General features: G+C 38.8%; 1 pseudogene; it reads right to left on the minus strand.

Moving 5' to 3' along the window:
• Positions 1-19,032, minus strand: part of LOC132213948 (THO complex subunit 1-like) — a 47,077-nt pseudogene extending 28,045 nt beyond the window's left edge.
• Positions 19,033-23,991: the final 4,959 nt, after the last annotated feature.

The raw sequence follows: 23,991 nt of genomic DNA on the forward strand, positions 1-23,991 counted from the left end.
GGCTAGCGGGTGCTGTCACTTTCTCTCCCACTGAGACCCAGCTTTCATTCTCTTGTCTGTCTTTTCTAAATCCTTCACCGCCCCCACTCAGGTTCACCCTTGGCTGTGCTGGCATGGCACATATGGCACCCAACGTGGGGCTGAGCATGGCATGGCCTTGCTGGCTCGCCATATTGTAGCATTGAAAAAAATCTTCTTAAGAGAAATAGAAAACTAAAATGTGTGACAAGACTATTTTTTCCCTGTAGAATCCCATGTATTTATCCAGTTTGGTCCTGTGTAAGATAATTTTCATCAGCATTGTGTGATTTAAGAGGCAATCAAAGAAATTCTTGTCAACTATATCCCTCTAGCTCATCAAGGAAATGTCCCAGCCCCACAGGATGTTTACACTATGATAGACACTGTACCAAATTGAAGATTTCATGCAGTTTCAGTGTTTCTTTCAAGAGTAAAATGATGATAATAACAGTGTTCAGCCATTACTAAGAGAAGTTTAATACCTCATAGGCAGTAAGAGGGCACATGGTTCTAAGAAGGGAGATGGAAGCACAGAAAGCTGGGAGAGATGTTCCAAAAAGTAGCCACTCTTCTGAATTTTCTTTATTCAAGACTTATCTCAAAATAACAAATAACATTCTCAATACACCAAGCCATTGAACTATGACACTTTGAAAATAAAACAGCATGTACACACTTCCAAAGTTGAGTGTCTATTTTCTCTCTTATCATGATTACCACATATGTGATCATGAAAATGCTTTACTATATATGGGATTGGGCCCTTGTGAGGGTTGATATATAGGTATACCTTCAATACTTAGAAATTTTTTAAATTACTATTTCTATTATTTACCAAAGACAGAGAAAAGCGCTATCTGCTGAGCTACGATTTCTAAGTTCAACCAATGGCTCTCTGTGCCCTCTGTAACAGGGGCTCAACACTGAGCACAGAAAAGCACTTGGGTGTTCCCAGTTTGGCAATATAAGTAGCATAGTTTTAAAGGTCAAAAAAGTAATCTTTACTTTGCAGTTCTACCATTGCCTGTATGACTTTTGGTGAAGAATTTGTTTCTTTTGAGTTTCTGGATCATCATCTATAAACTGTGGAAACAATGTCTACCTTATAGAGATATTAAATTAATAAAAGTTAATAATGACTTTAAACATTTAGCATGCTAACATTAAGCTCCTTCCTTTATTCACTTGGGAAATCAGAAATATGGAGCCTTTTATTTATTTTTATTTATTTATTTATTTCTCTTCATTCTATTTTTATTGTTATTTTTATTTTTATTTTTTTAAACTTTTTATTGATTAAGGTATTACAAATGTGTCTTTATCTCCCCATTGTCCCCTCATCCCCATTGTCTTGCTTTCCCTCACCCTCACCCCCTGCTGTCTATGTCCATCGCTTAGGCTTATATGCATGCATACAAGTCTTTTGGTTGATCTTCTCCCCTTACCCCCACATAAACCGATGAACAAAAACAGATTCAGAGACAGAGAAGCATCGATAAGATGCTCAAACCTCAGAGGGAAGGTAGGGGAGGGTGGGGGTAAGGGTGGGGAATATGGAGCCTTTTAAAACACATCAATTTTCAGCAACTTTTTTAAAAGTAAAAACTAAATAAAATACTAGTGTGTGTGTGTGTGTGTGTGTGTGTGTGTGTGTGTGTGTGTGTGTGACATTTTTCTTCATCTATTCATTTATCTGTTGACAAGCAACTAGGTCATATCCATGTCTTGTCTATTGGGAATAATAGTGCAACAAACTTGGAAGTGCAGGCATCTCCTCAGTATCCTAACTTCATTTTTGGGGATATATACCCAGAAGTGGAATTGCTGGATCATATGATAGTTCTAGTTTTAATTTTTGTTAAAAATTAAACCTCCCAATGTTTTCTATAATGGCTGTACCAGTTTACATTCCCACCAACAAAGCAAATATACATATAAGGGTGTCCCCACCAAAAATGTATATGTAGTTTAATAACTAATAGCTCAATTTTGAAACTGAAATGTATTTTAATAAACACTGTATTCATAATTATTCAAAGTATGCATATACATTTTTGGGAGCACCCTATATGTAACAAACACATTTAAGTTTAATTAGCATGTTATTTTCTTAGAATGTATAAAATGAGCGTGTGACCATCTATAACATATGCAAAAGAGCAGTACTATTGTGGTGCAAACTCTACAATTTTCTTACTTTGGTCCTTTCTAATTTTGATGTGCAGGAATTTTCATTTCATTGAGGCTTACTTTACATGACATAAATTTCCTTTTTAAATGTGCAATTTAGTAATTCATAGTAAATTTATAATATTGTGAAAATATTACCACAGTCCATTTGAAAAATATTGTCATTACCTCCTAAAGATCCCTTGTATTATTTTCAGGTTTGTTTTTTTTTACCCATTTCTATGACCATTCTCATGCTATAGGGATCTACTATTATAGACTTTTTTTCTATATAATTCCCATAGTGGAATCATAAAATACATAGCCTTTCTTATATAAATGCTGTATTTAGCATAATTCTGAGGTTCATTCCGTTTGTAGCTTGTATCAGAATCAATGGAAATGCAGAATAAATGGTTGCCTACTCAATAGGTATGACTTGCATCAAACCCTTCTTGTGACCAGGTGTCATTCTTATATCCCCCATGACCAGGTGGGAAGATCATAGGCTTCACAATCAGAAATAATTGCTTTGGATTTTGGCTCCTGTAAAATGTTCTTTCTCTAGAAAAGCCCCAGTTTCTTTATTAGCAAAATGGATAAAATGGTATCTTTCAGGACTGCTGTGATACTGTGATGACTAAACAAATTAAGCCTTGATCTGATGCTAGGTAGTGAGAGTTATAGCAACTATTATCCTCTTTAGAGCTGGTGATGAATAGAAGTTCTTTGTACTGGAATTATCTGCCATGAATACCCCCCCAAAAAATGAAGAAAGCAATTAAAACAGCAACCTCTCTTCTTCTACCTCGATTTATATCTTCATTAGTTGCTATCATTTTCCCTCTTTACAAAATCTCAAATTTCTGCACTAGCATAGTCTTTGTTGTTATATAAGGTGAGGGAGAGAGAGAGAGAGAGAGAGAGAGAGAGAGAGAGAGAGAGAGAGAGAGAGAGAGAGAGAGATTTCAGGTTTCTGTGGGGCGCTGGTGGGTGGTTTCAGGAAAGAGAAATTATACTTGTTTTACTTGACCCCAATGTCAATGAGATTATAGAATAGTAGTCTTCATCTCAGTACTGTGGAAAAAGTATTTTGTAGCATTTAAAATATATTTACTCTTTGTTCTCCAATAATCAGAAATGTCCACACCAGACCAGTCTGCCTCAGGACACAGTGGACTCACCATCCCTGGAGGTCAGGTGTAAAGAGCTCCTGATCATTATAAAAAAGTGATGTCTTGACTAACATGGGAGGTAGAGTCACTGGTCCTGAACATCCTTCCAGTCATAAAATCCCTATTCTGTGGGGGTATTTTTAAAGGGATTTAATGGCTTATACAATGAAGTTACAGATGGTAAAATCTCAGGATGGCAGGAAAAATATTTTGGAGTAGGAATGGTTCCAACCAACTGCTCCTTTTGAAAGTTTTTCCTTGGCAAAACTGTCAAAATCTGACACCTGCATTCCCAAAGATATGTTTATTTTGCAGTTAACAATACAAAAGGCAACTGTTTCTGAAAGTGACTGTTTTTCTTCAAGAATCTGATTCTCAATGTATGTATCTCAAGGGAAATGGAGAAAAGCTATATGGTATGGGCATCTGTTTTATTTTATTTTTTTCCACTCATCATACCTGCCTCTTTTCAAAATAAAATACTTATTTTCCCGTGGAATTTGCCATTCCCACGTTCAGGTAGTTCGGGGCTATAGCCTCCATAGAAGTAAAAATGTGACCCAGTAATTGTTAGTCATTATACCCCAGGCCCCAGCACCTTTCACAGTGATTGGCCAAATAGGCTCATTAACCATAGGCTCCCCTGAGAGGCCTTCCCTTCTCTTTTGGTTTATAAAATGCAGACAATTTAAGCATTTATTTCTCTGTAGCCAAGGCTCCCTTTCTAGAGGAAGGAGAAAATAAGAACAAAACATTTAGGGTCTTGGAGCAAGAAGGACAAAAATTGAAGTTTTATTTATTTTAATTTCTAAAGTTTCAGAGGCATAGTCAACCACAGGACTCTTCCGGTAAGTGAGCTAATGCATTTTCATGATTTTCTCTTAAGCTTGTATGAAATGGATCTCCATTTTCTCCAATTTGAACCCTGAATAATATTGACAATGCTACTACCATCAGTGAATATTCCAAGTAAGAAATTTTAATACACTGGTTTGACTGAGTTGAGGTGGAATAATAAGTAATGAAGACACCTTTATACCTGATTAGGAAATAATAATAACAATAATAATAATACTTATTATTAAATCACATTTAAACTACCAGTCCCAGAACCTTCAAAGGCATTGTTATACATGCTTGGGTTTTGGGAGTTTGATAGGAAAAAAATCAGAAACTTGGGACTGTGTGTAGGCTGCCTCTAGCATCCTTTTAAAAGTTCCTACAAAAAAAAAAAAAGATCCTTCTAAGCTAACGACTTTCGACTTTCGTGGCAAAAAGGTGCTGCATAGAGTTTTGATAAGAGCTGAACACCTCAAGAGCAAAAGAAAAGACTGATTTCCCAGGATTCTCCCAAATGCCTCCTGCTGAGCACCACATGACCTGAAAAGGTAGTAATTTCACTGGAAAGTGCATTTCAGTGAGGGCAGCCAAGTGGCAAAGAGGCAAGTTGCCAATGTCTTACTGTTCCAGCCAAAGGCAGTCATCTTTCCATGGATTCACTTTTTTGCAGTTTTAGTTACCTATAGTCAATTACATTGCAAAAATATTAAATGTGAAATTCCAGGAATAAACAAGTCATAAGCTTTTGGTTGCACTCCATTCTGAGGAGCATGATGAAATCTCACCCTGTCCCATTCTGTCCTGCCTGGAATGTGCATCCTCCCTTTGTCCAGTTTATCTAGGCTGTATACCCTACCTGCTCACTAGTCACTTATCAGATCTACTGTCCCAATATTGTAGTGCTTGTGTTTAAGTAATCCTTATTTTACTTAATAATGGCCCCAAAGCAAAAAAAGTAGTGTTGCCGGAAATTCAGATATGCCAAACAGAAGCTATAAAGTGCTTTCAAGTAAAATTGTATACATGCATAGGGAAAAAAAAAAGAAAGAAAGAAACAACACCGTAGAGCATATGGGGTTTGGTAATATCCATGGTTTCAGGCACTTACTGGGTTTCTTGGAATGTGTCCTTCATGGATAAAAGGGAATAACTGCATTTCACTTTGCTCAGACACAAAGTGCAAGCATAAAGACATTTGTTGTGGTCTAAACCACCTGACATTGAAAAAAGACCAAGTAGGGTATATGTTGAAGAACAATTTCTCAGTAGGATTTCTGTGTATTAATTTCTGGACAATCCAAGAATGGTCACTTAATGCACCCATTTTCAAGGTTGTATTGACAGAGAAAACCCAAGCTTGCCAATGGTAACAACACTCCAGTCAGAGAAAGGAGAGCCACGTAGCTGTGCCACATAACATGGAAATGGCTCTGGAGAAGATTTATTTACTTTCTCTTCTTTTCCATCCGTTATTATCTACTGCAGGTTTTGTAGTGATTGCAATGGTCATTGACCAAAAGGGATGAGGGCCCCTTAGAGCACATCTGGATTTGGGCATCGTTGCTGATGCACTAACTTGACACCACCCTGTCTCAGTTTTGATCTGAGTATGTTCTGGTTTTTGAATTTGGAAAATTTGCATTGTAGTACGAGAGGAAACTCTTTAAAATATATTTATGTGAAAACCAAGGGAGATTCTCTCTTTGACCAAGTTCTCCTCAGGTTCTTTTGAGCTTGTTTGCAAGTAGGCCTTGCCTTTTTGACTTTCCTGTTTGTCTCTGCATCATTCAATTTTAGCACGAATCCCAGCAGGTGGGTTAAGTCAGAATCTGCCCTTATCCCTAATATTCCCTTTTAGAAATTTTCCATTGTTGGGGGAGAAGAATTTTGCTCTACCTTATGAAGGTTCTTGGGACTGGTCTGATAATATAATTGGCAAGAGCCAGATTAAGGAGAAAATAAAATTTAATTTCATATGTACAGGAACCCATATACATAAGAGGTTTTAATACAGAAGGGTAAAATGAGGTATACATGCCATCGAGAGCCAAAGAATGGGATAGGGGTCTGAGGCTTCAGAGGGGAAGAAGGCAACTCATAAGATAATAAGAACACATGTTCAATAATTAAATGTTTGCTCTGACATACAGATGAGTCAATACATTTCTTTCTGGCAATAACTCATTGTGGGTAAGGCCCCCAATTAACATTATTTAAAGTAAAGGTGAAATTTCTCTTGAGCTCACAGTGTCTCAATTGCTATTAGGTCAAATAATCCTCATGGCAAAAAGGCCCATCTTAGGTAGGCCTGTCCTGAACCCTCCCACCATCCTCTGACCCCTCACATTGCTCCTAAGGATAAATCCCTACTTTTCCTTCTTGTATTCAGAGTTGAGCCTCATCTCTCTCCTCTACTACAAAGTTCCACTGTAGTAGCTCTCTTGTGTACCTATCTCAATAGTTCCCCTTGAATAAAATCTTTCTTGCTGTTATTTGTCAAATGCCCTGCATAATTTCCTAGTTAAAAAACAAACAAACAAACGAAAAAAACACCAATAGAGAATCCACTTCCTGTTCAGGTTTTATTTAATATCCGCAAAGAGACATTTGCATTTTTGGAGTGTTTTTATTAAATGCCAGTACATTAATGTTTATTTAGGGGATTTCAAACATCAGTTGGAAAGGTATTACAGTGCAGAGACATTTTTAACCACCCTTAAAAATCACACAATTTGGCAACAATTAGTCCATCAATAAGTAAAATTCAAGTTGTGTTTTCCAACAAAAAGGCAAGAAGGGGTTGTAACTTTAGACACATGGACTTTGTGTTGGCGATTCTATCATGGAAAACACACACATTTTCTAAGGTATGTATGATGAAAAGAAAAAGAAATGAGACCAGTGAGAAAAGGCCAACAGTGTCTAAAAAAAAAAAAATAGTATAAAAAAATTTCCTGTGTGTGGCAAGAAAAACATTTTCTTTTAAAAAACAACTAAGATGAGACAATTGAATGTTAATTGTCTACCAATTACAAACAGTAGAAAATGATGCCAATGAGCTCACCAAATTGCTGTTATTTTCTATTTTCATTGGATTTTTTAAATTATCATTTTATTCTACTCACCATCCCTCCCTGGCTATAGAATTTAATTACCTCCTTTTTGTCTGAAATTATAGCTCAGATTGAAAGACCTAATTAAGAAAGAGGAATTTGAGCAACTCTGACAACTCCTTTTCAATAGAAAAATCTCAATGAGCAATTCAGTCTATTCAGGAGTAACTACAATAAAGTTTCCCCTTAATGATCAATATTGTTCTCCACTGAATCTCTGACCTTATCAAAGTAGTTAGTCCTATGGGTTTGGAAACTTTCTTCCAAACAATCTTTGAATTTAAAATTATTTGCTGCCTGGATGTGTAATATCTCTGTCAGTAAACATTATTACCTACATAGCATATTGGTGAGATTTAAGCTTAACAGAGAAATTTTTAAAAATGAAATAAAGAAAATTAAAGAAAGGAGCCAAAAAGAAAAGAGAAGAAATAAAAATAAAAGAAAAGAAAAAAAATCAGAAGTAGTAAGTTCTCTATCTACATATATAAAAGGCTAAGAGACCATACAACCACCTGACCAGTTGGTAGGTATGACACACTCTGACCACCAGGGGGCAGAAGCTCAATGCAGGAGTTGCTGAGCTGTGGTGACTTGGCAGTGGTGGTTCTCGGGTGACCCACCCCAGAATCAGAGAGGAGGGAGCCCAATTCCCATGTGCATCACCTGAGAACAGCCCTCTTGCAATCCAGGACCTTTCAGGGGATGTCAAAGAGGCAGTTTTGACCCAATCCCAACAGGCCAGGCCGAGGGACCTCACCTGCAGGAGGGACCCCGCTCAGTCTACAGATGCCCTTTGAGCTTCAGTGCAATCCCAGGCGAGGCTGGCTGAGGAAGGACTGTTACAGGTTGGCTCCAGGGTGTATCTAGCCCATCTTGCCCAGTCCCACCCGGCTGGCCATTTTCTAATTAATTTCCTTTCAATGTGCATGAATCAATGCACTGGGGCACTAGTGTTGACCATACATATATTCAAACCTATAGAAAATTTTATGAGTGAAAACCCACTGCGTGGGAAAACATATTTGCCAATGTCATATCTGATAAGGGCTTAATCTCCAAAATTTATAGGGAACTCATACAACTTAACAAAAAGAAGATAAACAATCCAATCAAAAAATGGGCAAAGGATCTAAAGACACCTTTCAAAAGAGGACATTCAGAAAGCCAAGAGACATATGAAAACATGCTCAAAGTCACTAATCATCTGAGAGATGCAAATCAAAACAACAATGAGGTACCATCTCACACCTGTCAGACTGGCTATCATCAACAGATCAACAAACGACAAGTGCTGGAGAGGATGTGGAGAAAAAGGAACACTCGTGCACTGCTGGTAGGAATGCAGACTGGTGCAGCCACTATGGAAGACAGTATGGAATTTCCTCAAAAAACTAAAAATGGAACTCCCATTTGACCCTGTGATCCCACTTCTGGGAATATATCCCAAGAAACCAGAAACACCAACCAGAAAGGATATATGCACCCCTATGTTCATAGCAGCACAATTCACCATAGCTGAGATCTGGAAACAGCCTAAGTGCCCATCAGTAGATGAATGGATTAGAAAACTGTGGTACATCTACACGATGGAATACTATGCTGCTGTAAAAAGGAAGGAACTCTTACCATTTGCAACAGCATGGATGGAGCTGGAGAACATTATTCTAAGTGAAATAAGCCAGTCAATGAAGGAAAAATACCACATGACCTCACTCATTCATGGATAATAGAGACCATTATAAACTTTTGAACAATAATAGATACAGAGGCAGAGCTGCCTCAAACAGATTGTCGAGCTGCAGCGGGAAGGCCGGGGAGGGTTGGGGGGCAGGAGGGAGGGGGGTAAGAGATCAACCGAAGGACTTGTATGCATGCATATAAGCATAACCAATGGACATAAGATACTGGGGAGTAGGGGAGGCCAGAGGATTGTCAAGGGCGGGGGAAAAAAAAGGACACATATGTAATACCCTTTGTAATACTTTTAGCAATAAAAAAAAGAAGAAAATTTAAAAAAAAAAGAAAATTTTATGAGTCTACTTATTTGAGCTAAACCTTATTGAGGACATGCCCAGAAGCAAGATCTCAATAGATTGGTAACACGTTTCTGGAAAATGGAAGTTTTGCAGTTCCTTTTATGCCTTTGGAATCAAAGGAGGAAACATAGGGATGATTACATCAAATCCACTGGTGATAGATTAAGGAGACTAGAGAAAGCCAGGCTGGGAAATACCTATGACTGGATAAAGTAAAATGAAGAGCTTTATGCTTCTTTTACATGGGTTGGTACAGCATAGTTAACATTTACAGTAAACAGGGATGGTATACAGGCAACAAGGCGAATATAAACCTTTCACTAAGGAAGTCATAGTCTGGGCCATAACTACCCACCATGACCTAACCACTTAGGATTTTATGATTATCTTGTGAGGTTACTTTGGTCATTGAGCTTGTAATTCTGAGAGGTCATCCTACTTGCCATTTGTCCTTGTTCCTGCCACCATTTTGGCCCATTCCCTACTTCCATACTAACAAAGACTTCCTGTGACCAAACTTTAGTCAGGCTCCTCTGAGCCCCCTATTCGGTTAAGTCAACACATTTTGGCATCACTCAGGTGCAACAAGAATCCTGCTAAGTTAGTTTAGTGAGAATTTTTTATCCTCAATATATAAACCCACTTCATATCTGATGAAATTATTCAACCCCTATCTATGGTATCCGATCACCTTGACCTACCTTCAGAAGAATCCTGTCAAGTCAATTTAACCAAAATCACCACCCCTCCATATAGTGTTATTTTTTGTCTAATGATCTTATTCTGCTCCTTGAATAAAACACCATTTGTCTTCATTGTATTTGAAATAGAGCCCAGTTATATACTGAGATGTCTTTTTCTCTATTGTAATAATTTCTGAAAAACACTTGCTTTTACCACTTTACTGTCCAACTCCGGTTTTCTTTTCCAGTTATGAAACCCTTTCTTTTTCTCATGGTCAGTAAAACTAAACTGACCCTAATATGATGCATCATTTGTTTATAATGTTCCCCTACACATCTCAATTTAACTTGAAAATCTTTAAAGATAGTGAAGGAGTCTAGAATAAAGCAATATGGCATAAAGGTATATATATATATATATATATATATATATATATATATATATATATATATATATATATGATGGAAGGCATTTTAGTTCCTATAAAATTTGATATTTTTATTTGTCTTTTGTTAATTTGATTTGCATGCTCCTAATCAAAAATCTAAGAGGGTAATATATCCCTCCCTGTTCCCATAACCCTCCCTGGTCCATATTATAATAGTATATAAACCTCAAATTTTTACCTCCTTGCTTCACATTTCTTTGTGAATCCCAGTGTACATAATCAAACCAATTTATTTATTTATTTATTTATTATTTATTTATTTATTTTTTATTTATTTATTTATTGTCTTCTTAAATGCTTTCTGTTTGTCCCTACTTTGTCTAGAATGTGAGACTTACTAAGGTAATGGCAGATTTGTCTTATTTATCATTATATTCTAATAATGCCTAGGGCCCATAGTAGCTACAACACACACACACACACACACACACACACACACACACACAGCTGTGAAAACAGTGAATAAATGGGCATTATTGTTATTATTGGTTAGAAGTTAGTTATCTTACATGAAATTCACTTCTCTCAATCCTATCATCCTCCATTATTTCTCCCACATGCTCCCAGAAGAATTCTCATGCCACACAGTCTTTTATCCAAGGACTATTCTTTGTGAAAGTATCTAATACGTATTAGACATATAATTAACATTATTTAGGGCCGACTATTTTCAGTCGTATTGCCTGGAGTGGTTTATGTAATTTCACAGGAATGCTTTGACGTAGGGATTCCTAAATACATAAGGGCAAACTGAAGTCCATATACTGGAACTTATTTAAGATAATGCCTGTAATGAGTCCTACATTTGAAACTCAACATTTTTACGAGTAAATCATAGGTTGTAGTTTTTAAGCAGTTCAACTTGAGTTTCCTCCTTGTAAATTGTTCCTTTTTACTCTGCAATGACAATAGGAAATTAAAGAGATTTTCTCTCTGAGAATGGGAGAGTGGAGAAAAACTGCCATGCTCCAGCTTCTGCCAGCTGTTTTTCCTACTGAGCGTTCAGTTCAGCAAAATAAGGGAATTGAGTTTCAAGTAAGAGCATCCCAGTGTGATTAAACTAGAAAAACTACTTCAGGGAAATAACTCTGTTACATGTGTATATCTTCCAAGGGATGTAACAGTCAGCCTGGGGAGATCTATCCTCTTGAGGAAATATAAATCATTGATGAAGGAAACAGAGTAAACACGGGTTCCATGAATTAAGTAGCTATTTGGAAGATGTCCTAGTTTGTTATCTCTACTAGAGCACAATAAAAGGACGCAGAAGAGAATTAAGTGAAAGCAAGCAGAAGTATTTCTTAGTAAGAAATCAGACAAGACAATTCCAGAAAAGTTAGAAACAACTCTGAAACAGGAGGCATACTGGAAGGATCCTCATTTAAACATAGGGAGGGCACTACTGGTCCAATAAACACATTGTGCCACTAAACAATAGGTCAGGTCTAGACAAGGGACTGTCAACTAGCCTACAGGAAATGTTAAGTTGTGTGTGTGTGCGGGGGGATGGGGGGCTGGAGGGGAAGGAGACATACAGCAATGAGGCTTTTAAAGGCTTGCACTAAAATCTGGCTAAGTTTTCTATTTATGTCCTACCTTAAAAGTTATTTTCTCGAAGAGTCCATAGAAACAAAAGAATATCTAATTTCACTAAAACACAAAGAAGTGACATTTTAAGAACTCTTTTTAAAAGTGATCTTCATACTTTTTTTAAATATTAATGAGAACTAAGAAATTAAACACTGTCAGTTAGAGATGGGTATTTTTTATATATGGTTTTTATTCATAAAGTAGACACCCAGTACACAGATTCATGCACTGGTGGGGTCCCTTGGCCTGGCCTGTGCCCTCTTACAATCCAGGACACCTCAGGAGATGTTGGAGAGCCAGTTTTGGCCCACAGGATGAGGGACCCCACCGGTGAATGAATTCATGCACTAGGCCTCTACTATGCATATAAAATCTTTAGTTAATCTCTTCCCACCCTCCCCACCTCTTCCCTCTGAGATTCATCAGTCTGTTCCATGTTTCCATGCCTATGGTTTCCACTCCTGCATTCAGCATCTGCCCCCTGGTGGTCAGTGTGTGTCATAGCTATTGGCCAGTCAGCCAGTCGCTTAGATATATATATTTGTGCACTCAGGGGGGTCCCTCAGCCTGGCCTGTGCCCTCTCGCAGTCTGGGACCCCTCGGGGGATGTCCACCTATTGGCTTAGGCCCGCTCCCCAGTGGATCAGGCCTAAGCTGGCAGTCAGACATCCCTCTGGCAGCCCATGACCCCTCAGGGGATGTCCACTTGCCAGCGGGGAGCAGGCCTAAGATGCAGTCGGACATCCTTAGTGCTGTTAAGGAGGCGGGAGAGGCTCCCGCCATCACTGCTGTGCTGGCAGCCTTCAGCCTGGCTTGTGACTGAGCAGAGCTCCCCCTGTGGGAGTGAACTGACCACCAGGGAGAAGCTCCTGCATTGAGCGTCTGCCCCTTGGTGGTCAGTTTGTGTCATAGTGACCAGTCATTACCAGTCATTCTGCTGTTAGGGTCAATTTGCATATTACCCTTTTATTATATGCCTGGTGCTTGGGTGGGGGCTGGCTGGTTTGCCCAGAAGGGTGTCCCAGATCAGGGTGGGGGTCCCGCTGGGGTGCCTGGCCAGCCTGGGCGAGAAGCTGAGGGCTGTTTTCAGACTGGCCATATCCCCTTCAGGGTTGGGGTCCCTGCTGGGGTGCCTGGCAAGCCTGGGTGAGGGGCTGAGGGCTGTTTTCAGGCTGGTCAAGCCCCCCAGCAGGGACCCTCACCCCTTGAGGCTTTGGCCAGCCTGGGTGAGGGGCTGATAGCTGTTTTCAGGCTGGCCATGGCCCCCAGCCACCCAAGCTTCCAGTGGAGGCTGGCTGGAAGCAGGTATCTGGGATTTATTTATCTTCTATAATTGAAACTTTGTTGCTTTTGGTGGAGGCCATAGCCGGCCAGGGCAGGTGGGAAACTTGGCCTCCTCCATTGCCGGGGCAACCAAGCCTCCTGCTTGCTCCAGCTCCGTGGCTGCCGGCCGCCATCTTGGTTGCGTTAATTTGCATATAGTCACTTTGATTGGCTGGTGGGAGTGGCTTGGGAATAGCGAAGGTATGGTCAATTTGCATGTTTCTCTTTTATTAGATTAGATGGCTATCTATACAGATTTGATTAATTAAAATAATATTGCTTATCAGTTTTATTATATCACTAGAAGCCCACGGCATGAAGAGATTCGTGCAATAGGCCTTCCCTTCCCCTGGCTGCAGGCACAGGTTTTCCTCCGGCACCTGAGACCCAGGGATTTGCTCCGGCCAGAGCCTTCAGTCTTCGCTCTGCCGCTTTTTGCCTACGTATGCAAATTAACTGCCATTTTCGTTGGGTTAATTTGCATACTCTCCTGATTAGCTGGTGAGTGTAGCAGAGGGATGGTCAATTTACATGTTTGTCTATTATTAGGTAAGATGTTATCTGTTGACACCATATAATTCTCATTCTCTCAATCTCTTAATATCTTTATATATAAACATAACTTTTAAATGTATTATTTCAATGTACAAACATATGTAAATTATATAAGTATTTCCCTCATAATGGGTATTTCAGGTTTTTCTTCCTATGAGAAATATATTTCTTCAAAATTCTGCAGGCACATCAAGTATTTTTTAATCTGGCTAAATTTCTCAAAATTACTAATTCTAAAAGATGAATATTTAAACAGCATGTACATATTTTCTATTGCCCCACTGGTCTTCACTCACTCAGCACAAATGGCCAGGCTTTCTTCATATTGATCCATGCAGGATATATGATTGCTTTGTGCTCATCTGATATGGTCTAAGATAAAATTATTAATAAACCATAAGACTTTTTATACTGAAACACATATAGGGCTAATTCTTCTTACTTTTCTATCCCACCACCACTACCCCTGGTTCATATGTTTCTGCTACCAGCTCTTTGTCTGTGTCCAGTCTCTGGATGTTGCAATTCCATCTTGAACTTTGGGAACAGAGGATGTTAAGAGAGGATACTAAGAGAGGATACTAGGGCTAAAGAGAGTTTTGAATTATTTAAAACTAGAGGCCCGATGCACAAAATTCTTTCAAGAGTAGGCCTCCGCAGCTCCAGCTGCCTCGGTCCTCATGGCCCCAGCTGCCTACACCCCCCCACACACTGGTCGTTCCAGAAGGTTGTTCTTCCATCCAGCCTAATTAGCATATTAGCTCTTTATTATATAGGATTAGAAGCAGGGACAGCTGTGTAATTTTCTCGCTAGTACTTGAGAACATCCTCAGTCACACTGTGACTGTCAAATTAATGGCAAAATTGTTTGAAAAGTTTGATATGGTCTCTAGTTCAAACTAAGGCTCTGAAGAGAGATTGGCCTAACAAGTGGCAGCCTCCATAACATTAGTCTTAATAACAGAGATGCCTGCCAGTGAATTAAAGTATTTTGAAAAACTGTCCTGGAGTTGTTGTACATTCCCTGTTGCCCTCTCTATTCTGCTCACCTTTGCCTGAACAAAAGCCTGAATATCAGTATTTTCACTTTGTATTTGGTTGCTGATTTTTCCCCCCAAAAGACTAAGTACTTTGTGGTTTGCAGGAACAGGAGAAGAATTAATATTGGGTAGGGTAGGTAATCAAATAACCCATTTGACAAAACACTTGGCATGTAGTCAGTAAATATGTGCTAATATTGTTAAATATCATATAGAAAAAATAGATATAGCATTTTATAAAAAAGTGAAAATTTAGATATTTCTTAGTGTGTTTTTTTCTGAATGTGTGTGTGAAGAGGCCCCTTACTCACTCTTAGACATATGAATATATCCTAGGTTCCTACCTGTCCAACACATTCAGTTGTGAGAATTGTGTTTCCACAATTCCCACATGCCTACTTCTCCAACTGGAGCATTTTCATCCTGCACTACAATGGTGGAAAACTTTAGTGGGAAGGGATCATCTTTCAAATAGCATTCTACCTGAATTTTTCTCAAGAGATTACAATATTTCTCAAGCCCTCCCCACAAACTCCTTCATATATGGAAGTTAATAACTGAAATTTCCCATGTGAAGTCTGGTTGTGCATTAAAGGATTGATCAATATAATCCTGAGATGCTTTCTCTAGTCCACGAATGTCCTTGACCATAGAAATTATCTTTTTAATATTTGCAATACTTAGTATAGCACTGCTAACAAACCTCAGGATAAATAAATGTGAATTACATTTCCATTAAAGGGAAGTAGCTATTTACATAAAACTCTATAATTACCTGTTTTGAAAAAGAGAATAAGGGCTTTGTGCTTTATGGAAAATATTTTAGCGGTTTTGCAATCAGGAATTTCGTATTTCACTTTTTGCTGATAAAGAGTAAACATTCATGGTATTACATGTTTTTCATGAGGAAGTCTTTGTATTTTATTTCTTGTTGACAGTAGTATTCAAGAGTCAGGTTTGGGTGTTTTCAACTATCTTTAAAACAGTGAGAAAATTAAAAAAATAAAACAGTGGGAAACTAATCTGAGTTATACAAAAAGTCAGTGAAAATAGATTGTGGGGAAATTAACTATTCCAGGATTAAAGGCTGATAATGAAACAATATATCATAATCTTAAGGATGTGAAGACTATTTTTTTATTCTGTTGCACACCACTGCCCGCTACATACCAATTAAGACAGTGGTTCTCAACCTGTGGGTCGCGACTCCTTTGGGGGTCGAACAACACTTTCATAGGGGTCGCCTAAGACCATCGGAAAACACCTATATAATTGCATATTGTTTTGTGATTAATCACTATGCTTTAATTAGGTTCAATTTGTAACAATGAAATTGGGGGTCGCCACAGCATGAGGAACTGTATTAAAGGTTCGCAGCATTAGGAAGGTTGAGAACCACTGAATTAAGAGGATGTTCTCATTGAACGATATCCAGGAAGAAGTAAACTTCATCCAGGTGTCTGTTCATTCCACCTTCCTTATTGTAAAGATTATAAAGTGGTCAGTGATTCAAACCTTAGTAGAATTTACATACTGCTGCTTATTCTTTCTAAGCCAGTTTTTTTTTCATCTACCCTAAATTTATACATTTCTGCTTATTATTGCTAAGGCAGTAGCTTTATCTGCCTTAGCCATGACTAACGAATACATACGAGAGTATAAAAAAATTATATGTTCTCTTCCAGTATTCACCTGAAAGATTAAAAACATTTATAGTAATAAAACTCACAAGAAATAAGAGATCAGAATTGAAGCATTGCTTTGCAAATCTGTGTTTAATTAAAAGTACTATCATTAGCACTTTTTGTTACATTTATTATATACTAACCAAAGGGATAGGGTTAGTTATTTGGACCTCATCTAAGGTGAACTTTAATAAATAAAGAGGAGAAAATATTTGGATTTTGTCATCATTACATATCACAGAGCTTATTGCAAAATAGATTTCTTTTCATTTTTTGCTCTTGCTAAACTTGTTCCATATTTGGGGTTTTGCAAGTTGTTTCCTAGGTTTGGAGCAGTTTGAATGGAAACGGTTATTTTTTTTTTTGAAACTTTTAAATTATAAAGTCCTCTTTGTCCTTCAAGTTTCAAAACTGTCATTCAAGAGCCAGGCCTTCCTTATCAACTCATGGATGAGGAAATTTCCCACTTGAGTAATGATTATATCACTTTATTTTTATGTCTTATAGAAAAGATAGTACCAAAAGTATCACACTAAATTATTTGTATAGGCAGTTTGAAAATAGAATTATAGTACAAAAATATGCAAAGACACTGTAGAATGTTTATGTCATAAAATTCATGCAATATTTTTTAAGAACTCCCCTACTATTCCCTACTAAAAACATTGCCACTGGACTTTTTTCCATTTATATTTTGGTCCATTAATATCTCTTTTAAGTTAAAATGTGCTTTTTAACAGATTTGATATTCTGTTCATTCAAACCAGACGTCAGGTAAATACAGTTTTGGGTCATCTAATTTAGTAAATACTCAGTCATTCCCTGTTCTGCACCCAAAGCCCCACCAACTCTCAGGGCGGAGTCATAATGCACAAAGAGGTTTACTCTGCCTTTGTGGCATTAGAGCCATCTTGTTCTCTGTAGTGAAATAGCTGATGAAATTTTCCTCCAGGCACACACAGAAAAGTGACTGATTTTTCTGCACATTTATAAGGAGAATTGGAAACAACTATGGAACCAATGCTTCTCACCATGGTCTTAAATACTTCTGCATACGTTGGCATCTTTGATGTATGATGGTCTGCATTTCTATCAAAATGGTCACATGTTCCCACTCATTGTACAGAATTGTGCACCTGTACTCATGAGGAAACAGATGCATTAGCATATATTCATCTATCTGATTTGTTTTATCTGCTATTTCTCTCACTATGTTGGGTATGGAATGTAATCTTCCCCTTGCTTCTTTTTTGAGGATTAGGTCACTACTTCTGATGCTTACACTTTGCATTACATTCTGTGCAGATATGAGTCTGAAGGTGAGCAGAAAAACGGGTAACATAGCAGGAATGACCCTGCTCTCCTTAGAATAACCTGCTTGCAAGATGAACCTTTGGCAACAGCTAACCACAAGAAAGGTTCACCATCCTTAGACTCTTTGTGAAAATGATAGGATTATGCTGAACATTAGCTTTCCTTCTGGGAGTCTGAGGTTTTGATAAGCAGTAAGCAGAAGATACTTTGTAACCAACTCTCAATACTACATACTTTGGGCACTGAATCTTTAATGAGCTTCAAACTCATGTTGCATTTAGTTGCTGTGAAAGATTATGCTTCATGAGACCCCCTCATATGAAAAAGAGAGAATAAGGAAACCTGTACATAGTTTTCCCCAGATACTACCTATGTCTTAACCCCTTATTATCTTCTGGTATAACTTAACTGTTGGGGTCCAGCCCCAGCAGGTCCAGGGGTTCCCAAATGTGTGGACGGAGTTGGTGAAGAAGGAAGGACACGGAGACAGTGTTCAGATGATCAGCATAGGTTCTCCAGCCAGGTTCTCTCTTTATTCTCCTGTTACATCTGTATTTATACCATTTGATTTTAATCCTATCCATTCTATTCCAATGAACTCAACTACGCGCATCAGTTCAAACTCTCCATTTTGGTTCTGGCTCTTAATTTTTCTATAATCATTGTACAGAGGCTCCAAGTATTTGTAGCAATCAATTGCAGTGCCTGTCAGCCTCACATAAAGTGCTCCCAACATGCGTACATACATGAAATCTTCATTTTTTATAAACTCAACAATGATATCCTTCTTTGGTTGAATCTGAAGCATCTTCAAGGTCAAACACAGAAAGGGAGTTGGCTTTATGTTGCCACCATAGATGCCACTGACAAACCTTAACTCCATGGCTTTATCAACTACAAGTTCAGCTGTAAGTCCAAAGCACTCCTCTTTCCAGTACTTGGACTCATAGATTTGAGTCCGAATGATCTTCTCTATCAGATACTGCAGGTGGGTGCCGTGAAAACTGTGGGCATCCTTCACCGTGCAGTTCGCCATTTTAGAACGCTTTCAGTTCTATTTCTGTCGGGTCCTTTAGTGCGTCATATCCCTGTTAAAAACACACACAAAACAAATACAAAAAAGGATGGAGGAAGTCTCCTTTAAAAAGCTCACATTACCAGCTTGAAATCGGAAATGCTGCAGTGTAGGGAACTTGCTGCTGCGATAGAATCAAGAATAGCCAGGTTCTCTCTCTATTCTCCTGTTACATCCGTATTTATACCATTTGATTTTAATCCTATCCATTCTATTCCAAAGGTTAGGGCATTTGTCATCTCCATTCCAAGGTCACTACTCTACTGTTTGGTTAAGCTACAAGGAAGTAACTGAAGGAGATTATCCTAAGTAAAGATTATGTAATTTAAGTGTGACTGTTTGTAACTAAGGTGATTAACTAGCTGCCTGGTACTTAGTTAAGGGGTTTTACTAATTTATTCCCTTCCTTACTCCTGTTAATCCCTACCTCCAGGGAAAAATTCCCACCTGGGAAAAAACCTTTCTCAGGGAGGTGGCCTTGGTTAGAACACATAGCGCTAAGAAGGGGAGCAAACATATTAAGAACAGTATGTCAGGTCCTTTGAAACATATGCTTTGCAGATGTTTCTTCCTTGCAGCGACTGTGTTAAGCAACAAGGATGGACCGGCCTCCAGCACTTAACCACTAGGGCAATACATCTTAGCTGTCAGATAACTATATGCTGAATCCAGTGAGTCCTTCTAGTGAATATCCAAAAGCGGGTGATCTTAAGGGCCCCCAAAACAGAGGGGTCGTGTGAGACTCAAACAAACAACAATGACAGCAAAATGGTGTCTTTTCTTCTTGCTTTCACCACTCTGATCTATCTTCTCCTGTCTACAATCTTCTAGGATTTTTACTAAATAGGATATATTTTACAATGGCCTCTGTCTAAAAATAAAAAAAAAAATGATTTTTTTGAAAGCATTTGACAATTAGCCAGGTACATTAGAATGATTTTGAGGGAATGTATACCTATTTAAATTATTGGCATGTTTTTCCAGTAGGAAAAAGAATGTCTGTGAATGATTTCAGTCAAAGGGACCATATGGAACGCCAAAGAACGAGTATAGAGCGGATTGCATTGCGTTGGTAAGGAGGCATTTAGGATGCTGACCTGATACAGCAGTTTAGGATGAAAGTGGCCTGAACTAAGATAGTTGGAGTGGAAAAGTGATATAAGAAAAGCTTAAAGATCACGTTTATATGCCTGCACAACAAACAGAACACATCAGTTGCACTTTTAGAGAACTCTCTTAAATATCCTTTTTCCTACCTGTCTTACACTGGGGAAAATAAAACTTATGTACCTGGAAGGAAAAAAAAAATAGCCTCACTATCTAACTTTATGTTGGCATTGAATATGATACAAAGTCAATGGCTTCTTTCTGAGTTTTCTTCTTATTTAGATTTTGTCCAGTCAATTCAGCCAGAACTCTGTCCATTTTTATCTGATTACTTCCATAAACTTTAACATATTTTATAATACAACTTTGAACAAAATGAATTGCTAAATGTGGCAATTTCTGAGATACCAGAGAAAAGAGAATAATAAAGCATGTTGGCCTTTCCCAGTCTCAAAGGCGAATTTTCTCCTTCCTCTGCACCATGCATTGTGTTAAATTCTGCAGCACACTTACTAGTAGCTAAAATAAATAAGAATGAGGGGGAATATTCTCTGATAACATAACAATGGGGACTTGAACAATGACATGCATCAAGGGCCCAGTTCAATTTTTATAGAAGAACTTATATTTTGAACCAGGCCACATCACAGGTGGCAGGAGATTTACAAAAGTGAATAATGTATGAGTCTTTCCTTAAAAGAATTTATAGTCTTTTTGTGATTAGAGGATTTGAGAACTATGCCTGTGGCAGTCATTTCGTTCTTCTACCCAAATAGTTAGATGGTAAGCCACAGTCTTCTGGCCTTTCCTAGAATGCATTTTTCGGAATATCAAACTTATCAACAGTTAGAAGGATACACTGTCTAGGCCAGAGAATACAGTGGCAGGAATATTTAGCAGGAGACAATAATAATATGTTCTCAGTGAAGAGGTCATTAAAAAGTGATAAGAGGTGGGAGTGGATAAGATCCACCTTGTGATTTGGGAAAAATAAATAGGATTTGGGAGGTAGGGAGAAGGGAGAAAACATGTAAGTCTTATGTTAACTTGTGGTAGAAACAAATTTTAAGCTCTCTTTTAGAAAAGCAAATATATGTACAAAGATATATTAAATGGGGACATAACACAGTTGAGGGGATGGGGAAGATTTCTGAGATTGTGTTTGTTTTAAGGCAGTTTTGTCTCGAAATAACCAAACGAACATTCTTCTGGATGCAGTTGTTTTTGCATCAACTATCACTATAATCTACTTCTATTTTTTCACATGATGCTCATTATTTATTGCTTTAAAAGTACCACTTAAAGATAAATATCATTGATTTCACTTATATGTGGAATATAAAAACAAAACCGAAACAAACTAATAGATCCAGAGAGCAAACTGATGGCCTAAATGGGAGGGGGTGGGGTTTCTGGGTGAAAAAGGTGAAAGGGATTAAGAAGTATAAACTACCAGTCATAAAAACAGAATGGGAGGTAAAGTTCAGTATAGGAAATATAATCAATAACATTGCAATACCTATGTAGTATCAGATGGATACTACTTTCTACCATGGGGATTACATCATAAAGTCTAATAACAATTGTGTCCACCTGAAACTAATATATCAACTCAAAATAAAAAATAAATGTTTAAAATAAGTACACTTTATCGGGCACTCACTATGTTACAGACATTGGCTATATGCTTTACATGCAATGTATCATTTTAAATATGAGAACAGTGTTGGGGGTAGTGGTATGACTTTCCTAACTCTACACTTAAAATCCTGAAGCTGCGTGAGGTTTTATGGCCGACCCAGGTTTTAACAGTCAGAGTCGGATCTAGATACTATACCCTATATGGTTTTAGGAAATAATGCATGACAAAGACACGACACAACTTCATTCTTAAGTGATTCTATGGGCTTCCTTACATGTTATTCACATGCAATAGCCGGTGCAGGGGTGGCTCCCTTGATGTTTTGCTTTTAGTTACTAAGTATAAAGAGAACAGGCTGCTTTCTGCCCCAGCCAGGGTGCAGCGATTCCCTATTGCTGTTTGTGTGTTGAATCCATAATCTTTGTTGATGTGGAGACAACGTGGAAGTTTTCTTCACCTCATTTTGGAAGAAATAATTAAACTCCCCATTCAGCTAGAGGTCCAGGAGGCTATTCCAAACTTTGTTACTCTGTAGCCTGGACAGCACAAGATTGTGAGGGGCAAATTTAGACGCAGGCTAAATGTTGCCTAAGAAAGTGGAATCCAAAAATAAGTTATCTTGATGGCAATCAGTGAAAAAAAATAGAGGAGGTTTTGAGAGATTCTGGAAGGGAGCTGAAGCAGTTTGCAACAGATTATTATGCAGCGTTGAAACCCAAGGTAATGATAGAGAGCACCAATGATTAAGGAAACAACTCAGCACTCTTATAATTGTCTGCAGTAATCCTTTAAACATAATAAGGGAAGAGGAAACAAATATTGGCAAGTTACCTTAGCATCAGGTTGACAATATAAGTTCAAATGAAGACCAAAAGTTGAAGTGCGTGGGAGATCTAGTGAGGCACCACTGACGTGACAAATGGGGGCATGTCTAGTGGAAGTGGCAGATAAAGTGAGTGTGGGTTGACGACACATGTGGAAAGACAGGAGGCCAAAATATGAGTCAAGAGCAGCTAAAGTAACAGCAGGGAAACCAGAGCTAATAACACTAACTTAGGAAGAATTTCCAAATCACCATGAATGACTTAAGTATGGCTACTTTTGTGGGTAACAGAGTGAAGTAAATATTGTCATTAGCAGAATATAGGAGGACTTTGAGGAACTAAGATATAATGATGCTAAGAAATTAAATAAAGGTAAAATATTGATAAGATTAACTCAAGTTGAAAGATTATTTATTTTATTTTTATTTTTTTGCCTGCAAACCGAGTCTTTATTTTATAGCCAGATTCCATGAGGCAAAGTAAGGGTGTGGCCAAGATGTTTACAACGTTCTTGTGGGTTTTCAATCTACACCACTACATGCACCTGATCAAGCTTTGTTTACTTGCTGCACCTCCCAAAACCCATATCACTAGCCACCTGGGAGCCTCTTTGCACACCACCTCAGACACATATCTGGATTTTAAGAAATAAACAATAGAGTTTTATTTATTCAACAACTATTGGTCATTGGAAACGTGTCAGCCACTCCCTTCCTCCCTGAAATCAATAAAAATATAAAATAAAATAAATAAATCTACAAACACACACACCTTACAGGGAGGAAGCTCCGGGCATGGAGGCCCTGGATTTGGAGGCCCTGGATATGGTGTCCCTGGATGTGGAGGCCCTGGACGTGGAGGCCCTGAATGTGGAGGCCCTGGGCATAGAGGCTCTCTGCATGGAGGCCCTGGATGTGGAGGCCCTGGGCGTAGAGTCGCTGTATGTGGAGGCCCTGGATGTGGAGGCCCGGGGCGTAGAGGCTCTGTGCATGGAGGCCCTGGGCATGGAGGCCCTGGATGTGGAGGCCCTGGGCATAGAGTCGCTGTATGTGGAGGCCCTGGATGTGGAACCCCAGAGGTGGTGTCCCCGGGCGTGCAGGCCTTCCTCTGGTGCTTCCGCGGGTGGCGGTGGAAGGTGGAGGACAGGCGGTAGGTCCTTCCGCACTGAGCGCACGCGTAGGGCTTGGCACTGGTGTGGATGCGCTCATGCGCCCGCAGGTCGGTCGGGTGGCTGAAGGCGCGGCGGCAGGGGCTGCAGCAGAAGGGCCTCTTCTCCGCGTGGATCAGCTGGTGCACACGCAGGTCCGAGGCCTGGAAGGGCCTTTGCCGCACGTGGCGCAAACGAAG

The sequence above is a fragment of the Myotis daubentonii genome, chromosome 12 (assembly GCF_963259705.1).
Source record: "Myotis daubentonii chromosome 12, mMyoDau2.1, whole genome shotgun sequence".
Classification (NCBI taxonomy): domain Eukaryota; kingdom Metazoa; phylum Chordata; class Mammalia; order Chiroptera; family Vespertilionidae; genus Myotis; species Myotis daubentonii.